Source organism: Chiloscyllium plagiosum, unplaced genomic scaffold (genome assembly GCF_037043375.1).
Source record: "Chiloscyllium plagiosum isolate Xiang-an unplaced genomic scaffold, Cpla_swu_hap1 HiC_scaffold_13, whole genome shotgun sequence".
Classification (NCBI taxonomy): domain Eukaryota; kingdom Metazoa; phylum Chordata; class Chondrichthyes; order Orectolobiformes; family Hemiscylliidae; genus Chiloscyllium; species Chiloscyllium plagiosum.
Genome location: NW_028270151.1, coordinates 17,629,178 through 17,648,760, shown reverse-complemented (window position 1 = coordinate 17,648,760; position 19,583 = coordinate 17,629,178). Strand labels below are relative to the sequence as shown.

Genomic DNA, 19,583 nt, shown 5'->3' with positions numbered 1-19,583 from the left:
CCCATCTTTTTGTTACTCTTACCAAAGTGAATCACCTCACACTTAGCTACATTGAACTCCATTTGCCACCTTTCTGCCCAGCTCTGCAGCTTATCTATATCCCGCTGTAACCTGCCATATCCTTCCTCACTGTCAACAACTCCTCCGACTTTCGTATCATCCGCAAACTTGCTCACCCAACCTTCTAGCCCCTCCTCCAGGTCATTTATAAAAATGACAAACGGCAATGGTCCCAAAACAGATCCTTGCGGAACACCACTAGTGACGGCACTCCAAGATGAACCTTTACCATCAACTACTACCCTCTGTCTTCTTCCAGCCAGCCAACTCCTAATCCAAACCTCCAACTCACCCTCAATGCCATACCTCCGTATTTTTTGAAGTAGCCTACCATGGGGAACCTTATCAAACGCCTTATTAAAATCCATATACACCACATCTACCGCTTTCCCCTCGTCCACCTCCTTAGTCACCTTCTCAAAGAATTCAATAAGGTTTGTGAGGCACGACCTGCCCTTCACAAAACCATGCTGACTATCCTTGATCACATTATTCCTATCCAGATGTTCATAACTCCTATCCCTTACAATTCTCTCTAAGACTTTGCCCACAACAGAAGTGAGACTCACCGGCCTATAGTTACTAGGGTTATCCCTACTCCCCTTCTTGAACAAGGGAACCACATTTGCTAGCCTCCAGTCTACTGGCACTACTCCAGTAGACAACGAGGACATAAAAATCAAGACCAATGGCTCTGCAATCTCCTCCCTTGCTTCCCAGAGAATCCTAGGATAAATGCCACCAGGCCCAGGGGACTTATCTACTTGTAACACTTCCTGTCTGTATGCTACCGGCAACACAATCTGGTGCACTTTGGCCCCTTACTCCTCTGCATTAAGCTGCCGTGGATTCCATTTCTGCCTTAGGGTTCTATGTTTCAGATAATAACCCTCCAGAATATTCTCTGCCTCCTTTTCAGAGCACACATCCACATATATATCTTTTATTGTCTTGTCTTGCTGTTGCAAGTCTCTTAGCCTTTCAGGACTAAACACTTCTCTCTGACCCTCTGCCTGTTCAGGTTTTTCCTGCACCATTACATCAAACAGGGTATCTGCAAACTGAACCTCAACTCCTTCTCCTTAGTTTTGTGCAATGACTTATGAGTGTGGGATCTGGTTATTACACAGTCTGGGAAAATACCAAGATATTTCTGTTTTAACTCCTCAGTTTCTTGGTCTTCCTTGGGTTTCTCCACAACAAGGGGTGTCACTTCCACCTTGGACCCTGCCAAATGATTCCCAAAAACATACTGAATTCCTAGAACTGACACTCTGTCAATCACTCCCACTGTTACTTGCCCAGTCTTAACATGGTACTTCAATGTGATCTTACTTAGGAGAACACTAAATTTCTGTCCATCTATCCCACAAATTACCACACTCTTGGGTAACAGATCAGAAAGAGAGCATATTCGCATCCCTTAATACCAGCGACTGGTTAGATCCTGTATCTCTCAAAATCATAACTTCTTGTTCTTCATCCCCTATTCTTTCTGAGTAGCCTTTACCTACAGAGGTGAATTATTTGTAGAGATCAGTTACTAACACCATACCCAGCCCCTGCCCAGGCTGTGCACTCTACTGCAGCTCCTCGGCTTTTCTTGGGGTCTCCTTTACTACCTTCACTAATGCCATTGGCTTTGCTTCTTTTACCACATCTTTTCCCACAGTGCCTTTCTTTGATGCCCTGCACTGTGATTTTCTGTGTCCCACTTTACCACAGTGGAAACACCTGAGGCCTTTCACCTCCTTTCCACCCTCTTGGATTTTTTTTTAATCCTGTGGTAAATTCTTATCAGTGCTCTGTACTTATGGTTTCATAGTGTAGGATCACCCCTTCTCCCAACTTCTATTCCTCACAGGAAGAAATTCTGGCCGGAAGCTTGTCTTATGCACCGACGTGTACTCATCTGCTAATTCTGTTGCCCTTCTCACTGCCTGACCTTTCTGTTCCTCCATGTGAATTCTTACCATCTCTGGAAGTGAGTTTTTAAACTTCTCCAACAGAATAATCTCTCTTAGAGCCTCAAATGTCCTATCTATTTTCAAAGCACACTCTCATCGATCAAAATGACTATGTTTAATTCTTTCGGACTCAACATAAATCTGACCTGGTTCCTTCTTTGTGTTTCTGAACCGCTGTCTATATGCATCTGGTACCGATTCATAAGCACTTAAAACAGCCTGTTTAACCTCTTCGTAATCTCTTGACCCCTCATCGGACAGTGCGGCAAATACTCTGCCGACCAGTTTAGTTTGAATTAGCATTACTCTGAGATCCTCAGACCACTCCACCTGCCTAGCCAATTTTTCAAATGAAATAAAGAAGGTTTCAACATCTTTCTCATCAAAGTGTGGCAGAGGTTTGACATAGTTATATATATCATTACCTTCTCTTTTAATCTCCATCCTGTTAACTTGACTTTGCAGATTAGGTCGCATCACAACTTCTTTCTTCTCTCTCTCTTTGTTCAGCCAAGAACCTTCTCTATCTCTCCTTTTCCTCTCTCTCTCTCTCTCTTTGTTTATCTTCTAACTCCATTTTCCTCAATTGTAATTTAAGTTTTTCTACCTCCCCTGCACTTGTCTGTTTCTCTGACGTACCTAAGTGTTTGAGTAACTCCCTTACAATTTCAGCTTTACTTTTGACTTTAGTTAAACTCAAATCGGACTTATTTGCTAATTCTAAAAGTATGGCCTTTCTCTTTCCTTCTAAACTTATTTGGCAAATTTGAGAATCATCTTCAAATCCCAGAACCACTTTAGCGATTTTAAGAGCCATTTCTCTCACTTTTAATTTAACCAATCACAAATCACTGAAATTAAACAAATTGCCTCATCTACATTCTATTTAAAAATCTAGGAAACTAACCTGCAAGTGTTTAAATCTGCTGGGATTTTTCATAGCCCCAAATCTATTCAAATCTGTCTAAACCAATTCAAATCATGGACCCAAGCTCCCAAACTATTATGGGCTAAACCCTCCTGCTTAACATAAAACCAGCAACACAGAAAGGATTTATCTCTTCCAGTAATCTGTAAAAATTCAAGTGGCCAAGAACTATTTAAAGTAAAAATTAACAACTTTATTTCTAATAGAGAATAATTAACAACAATTTACAACTCCTTCCTCTAACCTATCTTTCCCTTCTATAATACTAGTCCAATAAAACTCCCAATAAGATTTACAGAAAATTCAAATTTTAAAACCAGCCAGCGGTCGCATCTTTTCTTTATCTTCATCAGTAGATTGGCTCCCCAGGTCAGTGTTGAGGTTTTTCTCTGTGCAAACTCCTTTTCTAGACAGGTACCTCTCAGTCTTGTGGCAGTTCTCCTCCCAACTGTTAAATTTTCCCTGGTCTTCTGCCCCAAATCATCAGATTATGTCATTGGCCTTGAAGATTGTCAATGTACTCAATTCAAACTTGATTGGAATTTGGTATTTTTGGGGGTATAATTTAAACTGATTAGCCTGATTCGAATCTGTTTTGTCACTTCCAGGCAACTAGCTACCCCAGTAGCTGGAGCACATGTTACATTGTGTCTTATTGAGAACACTTGGTGCTGTCACTGCTAGCTTTTATAGTCTTAAAGATACAGTATGCCCACATCTTCATAACACTCAAATTAGCACTCTGCATCCACAGCACCTTGCTAATCTATAAAAATCTGTTTAATGTGGTTCAATCAGTTCCTTTTGTGATTGGGACCATGGAATAAATCTCACTCTTCTCATGACCACATTCCTCTTTGGGCTAATGTATCTGCTGAGTACCTTGATTTGAATCAGTATTACTTTATTGTTCACCCTACCTCAAGAGGACATCATCGACTATAAGTTCAGCGCTGTTAAGAAATGCACTGACCTAATTCTCTTGTTCCTTTGCATGCAAATCTGATGTAATTCTCTATCGCTAGAACTGCTGTTTCCGGTGCACCCACTTCTGCCCTCATTTTAACCCTCAGTGTTTTCAAACTGACATAATAAAGAGGAAATTCCATTCCAATCAATTACTGGCCTACATTGACCTGGGTAAGTTCTGTAAATATTTTTCCTCTCTTTTTGAAGTTTTCGGACCAACTCTATTCATTATTAGGAATCGTCACAGCACACTCATTTGTTTTCAAAGTGTTCTGCACTTCTATCCTGTCCATTTGGAGCACTCCTTTTCCATCTTGAATTTCATGGACTCAGATCAGACTTTAGTTCAACAGATGTGCAATCTTGCTCACTGCCACTATGTTTAAGAGACTACTTTTACCAGCACACCTTAAATGTACAGTGTTATTACTCTGCTTCGAGGTACTGCATCCTCCATGGATCTACAATGTCTTGGGCATCCAGACCCTGCATTTCTGCACCCATAATCACTGAGGTTTCTCTGATTTTTGCTACACTGATGCTAATCTTAGTTATTAGCATCCCAAGGGCATCCATATTCTGGGGTGAGGATCTCTCTCTCTCTTTCTCTCTCTCTTCAATACTGAAATATTTTTTACTTAGTCATGGAGATACACATGTCACAGAATACAGCTGTCAATGCAACATTTTTCTATATTCATTCATAGATCATGGGTGTCACTGGCAGGCCAACATTTATTGCCCATTCCTGGTTGCCCTTGAGAAGATGGTGGTGGTCCACATGCTTTAGTTCACATGCTGTAGAACTTCCTATAAACTGCTTCCTATGCAAGTAAGTATTTCCTGAGGACAGTTTATATTTCACAGACGCATGGACAGACCCAATCAAAGAGCTGGATGGAAAAGTTCTCACTACATTGGTGAGAACATCAGATCTGATATTCTAATATGGGTTATAGAATCATAGAGCCATACAGCATGGAAACAGACCCTACAACTGATGTGATATGTTGAACAAACCTAGATTGCTGTTAAGTCTTTCATCTTTCAGAATGGATTGCAGGTTTCAATTAATTAATATGTCAATCCCAGAACTTCTTTCAAGTCACATTTCCGAGACAACTTAAGGTTTTGTAAAAAAAGGGTGACATCTCAGCTCAGACAATGAATTAAAGATGTGAGATTAGACTCTCTCCTCACTTTTAATGCATTGTCTGCATTAAGATGTCACTTTTTAAATATAAAACCTTTTTCATGACACTATGCTCCTACATAACTGGGAAAGTTTCAATTTCCACATTGTGTCAGGAAAGTTGCAGATTAATGAATTTATTTCTCCTCTCTGTGCCTTCCCATCAGAATATACAAAGTTTGGGATGAGAAAAGATCAGTTCTTTTCAGTTCTTTCAGAGAAAAGTATAAATGAAGAGTAGAATTAGGTCATTCAGCTGCTTGATCCAATTTACTTCTTTATTCTTTTATGAAATGTGAGTGTCATTAACTTTTATAGCTCATTCCTAGTTGCCCTTGAAAATGTGGTCCACTTGCTGTAGACCATAAACCCACAACACTGTTAGATGGGAGTTGGAGGATTTGAACCCAATGATTTTGAAGGAATGATGAGGTATTTCCAAGATGGATGATGAATGGTTGGAGGGGGATCTGCTATGGAGGTGGTGTTTCCATATATCTGCAGTCCTTGTCTCTCAGGATGGTGGCTGTTGAAGATCATTAGTACCTTTGTGGATGACACCAAGATTCAAGTTTCCACAGCACCCTTCCAATAGGAAGGAGACCAGAATTGCACACAGGATTCCAAAAGTGGGCCTAACCCATGTCCTGTACAGCCACAACATGACCTCCCAACTCCTATATTCAATCCTCTGACCAATAAAGGAAAGCATACCAAAAGCCTTATTCACTATCCTATCTACCTGCGACTCTACTTTCAAGGAGCTATGGACCTCCGCTTGAAGGTCTCTTTGTTCAGCAACACTCCCCACAACCTTACCATTAAGTATATAAGTCCTGCTCAGATTTGCTTTTCCAAAATGCAACTCCTCACATTTATCTAAATTAAACTCCATCTGCCACTTCTCAGCCCATTGGCCCATCTGATCAAGATCCTGTTGTACTCTGAGGTAACCTTCTTCACTGTCCACTACACCTCCAATTTTGGTGTCATCTGCAAACTTACCAACCATACCTCCTATGCTCACATCCAAATCATTTATATAAATGACAAAAAGCAGTGGACCAGCACCGATCCTTGTGGCACACCACTGGTCACAGGCCTCCAGTCTGAAAAGCAACCCTCCACCACCACCCTCTGCCTTCTCCCTTCGAGCCAGTTCTGCATCCAAATGGCTAGTTCTCCCTGTATTCCATGAGATCTAACCTTGTTAACCAGTCTCCCATGTAGAACAGAGAGACCTAGGGGTTCAGGTACATAATTCTTTGAAGTTTGCATCATATATAGATAGCATGGTTAAGGAGGCATTTAGCAAGCTTGCCTCCATTGCACAGACTTTTAGTATTGGAGTTGGGACATTATGTTGAGGTTATACAGGATGTTAGTGAGGCCTTTTCCGGAATACTGTGTGCAGTTCTGGTTTCCCTGTTGTAGGGGGGATACCATTAATCTGGAGAAGGTTCAGAACAGATTTAAAAGGATGTTGCCTAGTATGGAAGGATTGGGTTATAAGGTTGGGACTTTTTTCACTGGAGCTTAGGATGTTGAGATATGACCTTATAGAGGTTTGTAAAATAATGAGGGGTATAATTCGGGTAAATGCCCTTGCTGTAGACCATAAACCCACAACACTGTTAGATGGGAGTTGGAGGATTTTAACCCAATGATTTTGAAGGAATGATGAGGTATTTCCAAGATGGATGATGAATGGTTGGAGGGGGATTTGCTATGGAGGTGGTGTTTCCATATATCTGCAGTCCTTGTCTCGGCTTTTTTTCCCCGAGGATGGGAGATTTCAAAACTTAGGGGCATATTTTTAAGGTGAGAGGGGAAAGATATTTAAAAGACATGAAGGGCAATTCTTTTACACAGGGAGTGCTTCATGCATGGAATGAACTTCCAGGGGAAGTGGTGGATGTAGGTACAGTTACAATGTTTAAAAGACATTTAGATAAATAAATGAATAAGTGTTTGGAAGGATGTTGACCAAACACAGGCAGGTGGGACTAGTCTAGTTTAGGATTATGGTTGGCATGGACTGATTGGGGCGAAGGGTCTGTTTCCTTGCTATGTGAATCTATGACTCGATGACTCGCTGAGTGTCCAGTGATTTTTTTTCTCAGAACTGGGACCAACCAGTTGAATCTTATATGTAATTGCTAAGCAGCAAGATGTGTTTCTCACTTGGTGAGTTGCCAATTAGGGGATTGTAGCTTATTAAACACTTTATTCATGTCACAGCTTGCCTCATCAATATTTAAATTCCTATTTTGCCAAACATGCAAAATAAGCTGGACATCGAGAAAGCTCGACATGGGAATCAGAGTGGCTGAGGGGAGACCCCATGTTGCTTAGCTCCAAACACCATCGCAGGGCACAATCTGTTGTACTAACTGTTGGTAACACTTCGTCTTTGTAATCGCCAGGTCTGACTGCGAGTGCCTGAGGTTGTTATAAAGAAATTTTATGGAATTTGATTTCCTGGCTTCTTTTAGCTGTCCCAGGAGATCTCATGCTGTGTTGTGAGTGGGGACAAGGGTAAGGCAGGTGAGTGTGTGAGTAACAGAGGTGCTTAGTCAATCATACTCTGACTGTCCTGACTCTGGGATAGAATTGGGAAATAAATGGGTCTTTTCCTTTGAAGTAACATCCCCATCACACCAGTCCCAGGTGATGACCATCCCTGACAAAACAGAACCTACCGACCTGCCTTTGACATTCAATGGCATTACTGTCACTGAAACTCTGCAACCAACAGCCTGGGGATACCGTTAACCAGGAACCTAATTGGACTCACCATGTAGATACACTGACTTTATTAGTTAGACAGAGGCTAAGAATTATTTGGTGAGTAACAGCCCTCCAGAACTCACCAAACCTTGTCCATTATTTACAAGGCACAAGTCTGGGGGATAATGTTCCTTCTAAACTGTGCGGCTCAGAGCTCCACGCAAAACAAACCCACAAGCCAGAGAAACAGTCGTCGAAATGGTCTCAGGATGATCCAGGTTATGATTACGGCCGCACACAACAGACTACACAGTTACAGACAAGAAATTGCATGTCAAAAATTGTTAATTCCAAAAACAGCCAATCAGAAGTGGACTGCGATAATTGAACAGGCCGTCACCATAGGACAGAACAGATCCACATACAGAAAGAGAATGGCACTACAAGGCAAAATCACTAAGCTAACCAACAGCAGAGAAGACAACATGGCAGACACTTGGGTTAGAAACCTCTCCTACAGACAGCCTACAGAAACAGAAAAAGCTGTACTAGCCAAGGGTCTCAACCACAACCACAGGGATGCAAAAACAACAGACTTTCTAGCTGCACTAGAGTATACACTCAGAACTAACGGACTAACCAAAGAGACACAGCAAGCAGTCAACCAAACCACTGTACCCTCACTACAAAGAAAAGACAAACAAACAACCTCAAAACTAAAGAAAGAGAATCACTAAAAACACTCAACAATGTCAAGAATATAATCATGGTACCAGCTGATAAAGGCTAAATGACAGTCATAATGGACAAAGAATGAATATATTCAGAAAGCAGAGACACTACTTGTAGATACCAACATTTACCTACAGAGGGAGGGTGATCCCCATGCCACAGCTAACCAATAGGATAAACAACACACTATGGAACCTACAAAAAATGGATTAATAACCAGGACTGACCTACACAGGATGAAACCAGAAAGCAATAACACCTCAAGATTTTATGGATTTCCCAAGGTACACAAGTCAGATACACTTAGACCCATTGTGGACTCCCAGGACCTCCATCGCAGAAACTGGCAGAAGAACGTCAACAAAAACTAAAACATCTTATCAGCAGATCCAAACACTCCATACAATCATCACAGGAATTCCTAGACAACATCAAGAACATAAATATGTACAAGGACGAAGCAATGGTCTCATTTGATGTAACGGCACTGTTCATTTCAATTGACAAAACTCTAGCCAAAGAGACAATAGCTAACCTCTTGGACAAACAGAATAGGTGACACAACGGGAAACCCTTCAACAAAGACTGCATTCTCAAACTACTAGAACTGTGCTTCACGAAGCACTTCACATTCGACAATCAAATATATGAACAGATCAGTGGAACGCCTATGGGCTCACCCATCTCTGGGCTCATGGCAGAAGCAGTGATGCAAACACTGGAACAAACAGCCCTCCCACAAATCCGACCCAAACTCTGGATCAGAAACGTGGATGACACTTTAGTTATTATTAAGAGACCAGAAATCGAGAATACACACCTGATTATCAACACCGTGCTCGCAGGGATCAGATTTATGAGAGAGGAGGAAACCAACTATCAACTCCCATTCCTAGATGTGACGGTACAAAGAACACAGGACAGTGAATGCACCACAAACGTGTACAGGGAAGCCACACACACCTACCATGTTCTGAATAACAACAGCAACCACCCAAACACACACAAGAGAGGCTGCGTTAGGACCCTGTTCAAAAGGGCTATAACACACTGCAGCACTCCCGACCTGCAAAGGGAAGAAGAACACCTCTACAGAGTCTTTGCCAAGAATGGACACCCCCCAACTTCATCTGCAGATGCCTAACAGACAGACAATGCGATGAGAGCATGCCACAACCTAACTCACTCGCCACGCTACCTTACATAAAAAATGTCTCAGAACTGACAGCCAGACCTCTCCAACCGCTGGGATTCATGACAGCCCATAAACCAGCAGTCACGCTCAGACAACAACTCACCAGGATCAAAGACCCTCTACCCGTCATGTGCAAGACCAATATAAAGACTGCATGAAACACTATATAGGGCAAACTGGCAGACAACTGGCATTCCGCATCCACAAACACCAACTAGCCACTAAATGCCACGACCAGCTGTTCCTAGTAGCCACAAATACAGATGACAAGGTCCACAAATTTGTTTGGGATAATGCAACCACCATAGGATAAGCTAAACAGAGGACAGTCAGAGAATTTCTAGAAACATGGCACTCAAATGCGACTCCATCAACAAACATGTAGACCTGGACCCAATATACCGGCCACTACACCGAACAACTGGAACTGGCAACCGGAAATAGCAGGAACGGAACCAAATAAATTCTAGAAGACACAGTACTGCAGCGCTTCGAGGAGGCTCAAGAACTGAAGATGTCACCTGGACAGGGAATGAAACATCTGCAAATCAACTTCTCAGTTCGACAAACACACCCACAACTATGACAACTGGCACCCAAGCTACAAATCTTTACCCAAACCTTGGGAAGAAAGAAAAATTATGGGGTATGCTGGTCCTGCTTGTGATGGAATGCACCACACTTGCATTGCTGAGTGCAGTTCCAACAACACTCAGGAGGCCAGACATTATCTAAGACAAAGCCATCAGCTTGACTGGCACCATATCCACCACCTTAAATAGCCGTGCCCTCCACCACTGACACATAGAGGCAGCAATGTGTTCTGTCGACTCTACAGTAAAACACACCCCCAACAGTACCCTCCAGACCCACAAACTCAACCACCTAAATAAACAAGGGTAGGGTCTGTTAACAGATGCATGAGAACACCGTGGCTTATAAGTTTTTCTCCAAATCACACAACATCCTGGCTTGGAATTGTACTGCCGTTTCTGATTAGTTCTGCCTTTACTGACATAAGCTGTAGCTGTTCAATCCTCATGGGTTGGGCTGACGTGAGGTTCGAGTCTCTACTCTGAGTGTAGATCTCTACCTTACCTAGAATGATACTACCTGACTTTTGGAAATTCCAATAAACCTTTATGAATACTCTATAGTACAACATAATTATCTTTGTAATCCAGCTCTCTAGCTTAGGTGATTCTACCCTCTGTTCTCAGAGTCTCAAGAGCATGTGAGTGATGATGTCAGTGTTACACCATCTTATTCATCATCATGTCAACATATATTTTCTCATTATACTTCAGTCCTTCACTGTCAGGAGGTCAAAATCCTTGCATTCCCTCTCTAGCATCACTATAGCTATCCCTAAACCACACAGAGTGCAGAAGTTCTCAATTCAAAACCGAGGCACTAAAGGATAGCCTTACCCACAACAGTAACATCTACAAAATCGTACATATTGCATATGAATCCACTGTCCTGGAGAGATTGCCAGAACATTATAAGTCCATCTTAGAGATTCAAAGTAGGGACAATGGTGTTAGAGGGATGTAATAAAGGTTGAGTTAGATAGATGCTTCATCAGGAGAGAAATCAAGGATTAGAGGGAAAAGGGCAGGAAAGTGGACATGAGGAATGTTGGATCAGCCATGATCTTATTGGATGGTGGAGCCACACCATTGCCCCACCCATACCTTTCAGTGAAAAACCACCTACCCCAAATGTAACAGAGCCTGCAGTAGCCATATCGGTCTATACAGCCACCTACGGACTCACCCTAAGAGTGCAACACAGCCATCCTCATCCGTGTGGGACGCTGATAACAATGGATGGTGGAGCAGGGCTCGAGGGGCCTAATGGCCTGCTCCTGTTCCGATTTCTTATTCTCTTATAGTTCGGCACATTCATCACCACAGAATTAAAAATTCCAATTTTCTAAATTAAAAACCATCGCCCTGCTTCTGTTTTTCTTTCAGGATTCATGAAGCAGCTATCATGCGAGGAGACAGTTTGTGGAACAGACGGTAATTGCTGCCCTCTAAGACTCCAACTGAGCAGCTGGCTGTTTTACAGTAAGCAATGGCTGAACTATAATTAGAAAAGGTTCTCGAGGTGCTGGGCACGATTCATGTGACAAAACAATGTGCAGGAATGTGAATCCCATTCTACACTCCCAGCGCAGAGAGCTCAAAATGTTTTTCACACACAAAACAAACAAAATAAATAAATGCCAACTTTGAGCTAATCAAATAATTTTGGAACAGCATCTTTTTTTTACCAGAAACAGTCAAATTCTTATCTCCCCTTCTTTTACGGGATTCTAAACAGAGATATATTGAAATTTTCAATGACGTTTCTGCATCAGGTTGAGTTCTGATGGCTATGTCCTGCTGATCATTTCATGTGCGATATGTAACACTTTTGTGGTCTGATATAGAAGGTCACGTGTGAACATCATTAGAGGAAAAGGGTAGGCCATTCAGCTCACAATTTAAAAAAAAATTCTTGCTGGCAAGGACAGCATTTGTTGCCCATCCCATCTGCCCTGGTAATTATTGGCTTTCTTGTCCATTTCAGAGGGCAGGAGGAGAGATTGAGGACTGCAGATGCTGGAGAGTCAGAGTCGAAAAGTATGGCACTGGAAAAGCACAGCAGGTCAGGCGGCATCCGAGGGGCAGGAGAGTCGATGCTTCGGGCATAAGCCTGATGAAGGTTTTATGCCCAAAACCTTAACTCTGCTGCCCATATCAGAGGGCAGTTAAGAATCAACCACTTTGTTGTGGTTCTAGAGTCACATGTAAGAATCGTGCACAGACAATAGATTTCCTCTCTGAAACAGCTTTTAGGCCTGTTGACATAGTCATCATGAGGTTGACTTTTAATTCCAGATTTTTACAGAATTTAAATTTCACCTTCTGCCATGGTGAGATGTGAAAACCAGACCATTGGCCTGGGACTCTGGATTAGTTATCTAATGACATCACCAGTACATCAGCACCATTTATAATGACACCATGGGCTGAATGGCCTCGTTACAAACAGTAGTTATTCTGTGTGAGTCCTTTACTGTCTCCCCCATCACACCTGATCTTTTACATCATTTCCTACACTATCCATGGATCTTTTTAAGATGTAGCATTTTATTGTCTGTCCCTAGTTGCATTTGAGAAGGTGGTGGTGAGCTGTCTTCTTGAACTGCTGCAGTCCATGTGTGGCAGGTAGACCTCCAATGCCCTTTGGGAGGGAATTCTAGAATTTCAACCCAGCAACTTTGAAAAAAAAAATCTAAAAAAAATCTAACTGCGATATATTCCCAAGTCAGGATGGTGAGAGGCTTGGAGGGGAACTTGCAGGGGGTGGTGTTCCTATGCATGTGGAAGTTCCTATGATGGAAATGATCATGGATTTGGAAGGTGCTGTCAAAGGAGCCTTGGTGAATTTCTGTAATTCATTTTGCAGATTGTACACACTGCAACTGAGCAATGGTGGTGGATGGAATGTATGTTTGGGAATATGGTGCCAATCAAGTGAGCTGCTTTGTCCTTGATTATGTCAAGTTTTTTTTGAGTGTTGTTGGAACTACACTCATCCAGGCAAGTTGGCAGTATTCCATCGCACTCCTGACTGGTGTCTTACAGATGGTGGAGAGGCTGTGGGAAGTCAGTAAATGATTTACTTGATGCAGGATTCCTAATCTGTGGCTTGCTGTTGAAGCCACTATATTTATAGAAGTAGTTCAGTTGAGTTTCTGGTCAATGGTAAACCTCTGCATGATGATAGTGGGGGATTCAGTGACAGCAATGCTCTTTAAGTATCAAGACGTGATTTTAGATTCTTTTTGGAAACAATCCTTACCTGGCATAGCTTTGTTTCTCATTAAGAATGTCTCTTTACAAAATAAGAAATGTGGGGATGGTCTCTCCAGGTCTCTATGTGTTTATGTATTGCGTAGAATGCACCTGCAGTGTGTTATGTTATAAGTGTTATATTTCTGTTGCTGCAACTCAATATGGCTCAGTAATGTGGTGGTGATACTGTTGGAATAATAATCCAGATATCCCCAACCAATGACATGGACTCAAATCCCATAATGGCAGCTGCTTCAATTTAAATACTGCGACTCAAAACGTTAGCTCGATTTCTCTCTCCACAAATGCTGATTTTCTCCAGCATTTTCTGTTTTTACTTTATATCACCAGGATTAATGGTATTTTGCTTACATTTGAGGATTGGATGGAAACCCAAGGAGCTTCAAGGCTATTACTGTTGACAGGCACAGCAATGAAGAAAAGGCACAGGAAGAGTAGGAGGGAATTGTCCTAAAGCCTGATACTAAATCACAGAAGCATAATCTGGGGAGCATTCCACCTTCAACCCAATCTCAACTGTACAATAAGGTTAAAACATTACTGCCAGCATGCTTATTGTGGATAAAGCATTACTTACTCTACAGATTTGTGGTGACATTATGGGTGATGTGAAGTTTCAGAGCAAATGCAACCTACCGTTTAGGAATTGGGAACATACTTCCTGTCCGATTTAAAGGTTTACACTCTGCACCAATGACTCAAAGCTCCGAAAATGCCCAATTTCTTTACTGACTGCTCATTTAAAGCACACACAGTCTGAAAACACAGACATGGGATACAATGCTCACCCTGTGCCGTCACTGTTGGTCTCACTGAGATACAGACAACTGGGTAATCAGTTCACTTTTGTATGAGGGTGGCACAGTAGCTCAGCGTTTAGCACAGTTGCCTCACAGCGTCAGGCGACTGGGTTTGATTCTCGGCTTGGGTGGCTGTCTGTCTGGTGTTTCCACATGCTCCCCACGTCTGCGTGGGTTTCTTCCCACAGTCCAAAGATGTGCAGGTTAGGTGGATTGGACTTGTTAAATTGCCCTGGGGTGTGTAGGCTAGGTGGAGTAGTCATGGTATATATGAGGATAGGATTGGGAGGTTATCTGGATGAGATGTTCGTCTGAGGGTCAGTGTTGACTCAATTGGCTAAATGGCCTCCTTCTGCACAGTATGGATTCTATCATTTTCCTGTTGTGATGACTATGTCCTTCCTTCATTCTCAACTGCAGCCATGGTAACATCAGGTCAGGGTTCACTGAGCACAAACTTAAATCTGTCTCTGCTTCCCACTCAGCCCTGCACATTCTTTTAATTCTTTGACTGTAAGACCCACATTTGGTCCAATTTCGCCTCCTAGAACAGAATGGTCCAGACATAAAATGTAGCTAATTTCTTGTTCCAGTGCATGTTCTGTTTCACATTGGAGGATTTGAGCTATAGGAAGACGCTGTATAGGCTGGGGCTGTGTTCCCTGGAACGTCAGAGGCTGAGGGGTGACCTTATGAAGGTTTATAAGATCACGAGGGGCATGGAACATCTTGATTTGTCAAGATCTTTTCCCTACGGCAGGGGAATCTAGAACTAGAGGGCATAGGTTTAAGATTATGGATTAGTGGTGCTGGAAGAGCAGAGCAGTTCAGGCAGCATCCGAGGACAGGCAAAATCCGAGGACAGGCAAAATCCGAGGACAGGCAAAATCGACGTTTCGGGCAAAAGCCCTTCATCAGGAAGCCCTTCCTGATGAAGGGCTTTTGCCCGAAATGTCGATTTTGCCTGTCCTCGGATTTTGCCTGTCCTCGGATGCTGCCTGAACTGCTGTGCTCTTCCAGCACCACTAATCCAGAATCTGGTTTCCAGCATCTGCAGTCATCGTTTTTACGGCATAGGTTTAAGGTGAGAGGGAAAAGATTTAAAAGGGACCTAAGGGGCAACTTTTTCATGTAGAAGGTGGTGCATATATGGAATGAGCTGCCAGAGGAAGTGGTGGAGGCTGGTACAATTACAACATTTAAAAGGACATCTGGATGGGTATATGAATAGGAAGGGTTTGAAGGGATATGGGCCAAGTGCTGGCAAATGGGACTGGATTAATTTAGGATATCTGTTCAGCATGGACAAGGCGGACCAAAAATTGCGACTTATTCAGTAATGTTCAAGGAAAGTCAGTCTGACCTTATCTGAAATGAAAGCAAGACAAAATTGCACACTTGCACCACATATTGCTTACACAAAGAGAAAAAAAATTCACCAAAAACCACAATCTGTAAGGTTAGGTTGAGCTTTGCTGTATGCTGAATAAGATATCAAGGATCCTAATGTTAATCCTACAATAAAGAATCCTATATTGACTCTTCGAATCGTTAATAAGTTTCGACATAATATCAGCAACTTGCAATTGCGAGCAAGCCCTTCCCTAATAGTCATATCTTTAAACACAGCACTTGGCCACAGAATGGCCCATTCACCCCCTCAAATCTGTACCATCCTGTTATGGCGAGGTGCTAGCCTAGTGGTCGATTATTACTCCAAAGAGCCAGGTAATGTTCTGGGGACATGGGCTCGAATCCCACCATGGCAAATATGGAATTTAACTTCAATAAAAATCTGGAATTAAGAGTCTAGTGATGACCATGAGTCCATTGTCGGTAATCAGAAAACCTATTTGCTTCATTGATGCCCTTTATGTAAGGAAATCTGCCATACTTACCTGGTCTGGCCTACATGTGACCTCAGACCCACAACGTGGTTCACTCTTAAACTCCCTCTGGGCAATTAGGGATGGGAAATAATGCATTTTAACTCCATTTGTCTGCATTTGATTGATGCTTTTAAAAGCCTGTTGATTTTTATCTCGAAAATTTCAACTGAATTAACATCCAAATGGATTAATACGAAATACTCATTTTTGATTGCTGACAGTTTCTGTGAAGGAAATATGAGAGATCTCATTAATCCAATCATTTATAAACTGGACACAGTAAACTTTACGACAAACAGAATTTGCTGTTGAAACTCATCAGGTCTGACAGCATCTGTGGGGAGAGAGCAGAGTTAACTTTTTTGAATCTGGTGACTTTTCATCAGAATTGACTTTCAGATCTCTAGCATCCACAGTTCTTTGTTTGATTATACTTTAAGTGATTTCTCACTGGGTTCGTCTTGTAGGGAACATCAAATGTGGGATGGTCTGAAAATTTAAATTGAGGAGTGTCAGCCAGAATGAACAACTGATCTTTTATCCACACTTTACCCTTCTGGATTCAGTTTCTGGCCTGCACTCTGTCACTGACAGGAGAAAATGAGGAGGTGGAGTTCCCTGGAGCACCTTGTGACTTGGAATGAAGCCATCTGATGCATATACTATCCATCTGCTATTGTGGAAGCTGAAATGTGCCTCATGATGACTCATTCGAATGCCAGGCACAGTACTGCTGACATAGACATCTGGTTGAAGCAAGTTGTGCTCAAGGAAGGTGTGAGAACAGATGGAAATAGATTGGAAAGAAAATGAGACAAGGGGAGTGCACATCATCCAATACAGATAGCTGTTTCCAGATATTCATGCTATAACTCAGACAAGTGCATCATTCAGTTCAGCAATGACGTGGAGATGCCGGCACTGGACTGGGGTGCACTAAGTTAAAGATCACACAACACCAGGTTATATTCCAAAAGGTTTATTTGGAAGCACTGATGAAGGAGCAGCGCTCCGAAAGCTGGTGTTTCCAAATAAACCTATTGGACTACAACCTGGTGTTGTGTGATTTTTAACTCAGTTTAGCAATGCTGCAGACATTTCACTTATAATGATTTCCAAAGCAAAAGGCTTCAGTTGCTTTTCTAAGTGGAATAGGGGACCCCAATCCAATCAAATTCAGCTTTTCTCAATCATGGTTAGACAGCACACTGGCTCAGTGGTTAGCACTGCTGCCCCAAAGCGCCAGGAACCTGGGTTCTATTCTCGCCTCAGGTGACTGTGTGGAGTTTGCACATTCTCTCCGTATCTGCGTGGGTTACCTCTGGGTGCTCCAGTTTCCTCCCACAGTCCAAGGATGTGCTGGTTAGGGTTGATTGGCCATGAGAAAATGCCCACAGTGTCCAAGGATGTGTAAGTTAGGTGGCTTAGCCATAGGAAATGCAGGGTTACAGGGATGGGGCGGGGGAAGGGAAGCTGGGTAGGACACTCTTTGGAGGATCGGTGTGGATTTGTTAGCCGAACGGCCTGTTTTCACACTGTTGGAATTCTATGGAATCCCATGTGCTTTCTAGGTTCCCTCATATCTCCTGTAGTGGCCCTTTCCCAGCACTCACCATGATGAAATCAGACAAATCATTGATTCTGAAAAATGATACAATTAGCAGAGACTTGGAAAGGGTTCTTTGAACATAATGGTGCAGCATACCCACATATAAAAATGCCAGCCAACAATATGCAGTCTTAATGACCAATGCTTTTTTTTCTAGTTAAGATCTTGTGTAAATAAACACAATGCAATGAAAAAGGAATTATTCAAGGGGATGGCAGATTATCACAAATTAAGGGTTGTCAATCAGCTAGCTTTGACCTTCTCATCTGTGGCTGGAAAAGTTTGAAATGTATCATCCGATTACACTCAAGAAGCTTAATATCATCCAGGACAAAGCAGCCCTCTAGATTGGCACCACATCCACAAACTTCCATTTCCTCTACCACTGACACTCAGTAGCCGCAGTGTATTATCTACAAGACACACTGCAGAAACTCACCAAAGATCCTCAGACAGCATCTTCCAAACACATAACCACTTTCATCTAGAAGGACAAGGGCTGTAGATAGTAGAACCTCCACCTGCAAGCTCCTCTCCAAGCCACTCGCCATTCTGACTTGGAAATATATCTCAGTTCCTTCACTGTCACTGGTTCAGAATCCTGGAATTGTGGGACAATCCACGACAGGTGGACTGCAGCAGTTCAAGGCAATGCCCCACCACCTTCTCAATGGCAACGAGGAGCGGTAAGTAAATGCTGGATAGCCAGTGAAGCTCATGTCCCACAAATGAATAAACACAATGATATTGAAGCTCAGCCAGGCATTCATCATGGGGCCATCTGGACACTGAATCACAGTTTTACCAGAAGATCTCGGGGTCAAAAAGTGTGGCACAGGTAAAGCACAGCAGGTCAGACAGCATCCGATGGGCAGGAGAATTGATGTTTTGGGCATAAGCCCTTCATCAGGAAATGGTGACCAGAAGATGGCGAGCTGTTGCTGTATATATAGATGTTATACACTGCTGCCATGGTTTACAATGAAGGGGGAAGGGGGTGGTGGTGGGGGTGAACGTTTAAGGACATGGAATGGGTTACTGATCATGTGGCCTCTTTGTCCAGGATATGTTGAACTTCTTGAACATTCTTGGCCCTGAGAATTTAAGGACAGATTTAATAGAGGTGTTCAAATCATTAAAGGATCCAAAGAAATAAATAAGCAGCGGTTGTTTCCAATTGTAGATAGATCAGAAACCAAAGATCACATATTTGACTGGCAAAAAATCTAAATGGGTAGGGAATTTCTTTTACACATGGAATTTTGTTGGACCTGGGGTACACTGCCTGAAAGGATGTGATTTTCAAAGGATATTTGATAAATATTTTAAGCCAAACCAAATCTTGCAGATCTATAAAGGAAGGTTTGTGTAAAGAATGGGGACAATTCAAAGGGACACCACAGGTATAATAGGCTGAGGATACTGTTCTTAACTTTTGGGACAAAATTGAAATATCTCTCTATGGATTGGATAGCTGTACAACATTTCTACAGAGCTGTGTTTGCAGTAGTGACTACCATTTCCTGGAGACTTCAGTGTACTGCTGGAGGGATGGTAAACCTCTAAACATCTCCATTTTGTGGGCACAAAAGCTTTTTATTTTCAAAGACTTCCATTAAAAAGGGAAAACACAGCAGTCA

At 42.3% G+C, this 19,583-nt stretch overlaps 1 long non-coding RNA gene across 1 annotated transcript in view; it reads left to right on the top strand.

Annotated features, from left to right (window-relative positions):
- LOC148148255 (uncharacterized) overlaps window positions 1–12,081 on the top strand; it is a 55,354-nt gene extending 43,273 nt beyond the window's left edge. Inside the window, exons 3-4 of the long non-coding RNA XR_015759005.1 lie at window positions 7,543–7,663; window positions 11,753–12,081. This is a non-coding gene — a long non-coding RNA (uncharacterized LOC148148255). The remainder of the gene's footprint in view (window positions 1–7,542; window positions 7,664–11,752) is intronic.
- The last annotated feature ends 7,502 nt before the right edge of the window (window positions 12,082–19,583 follow it).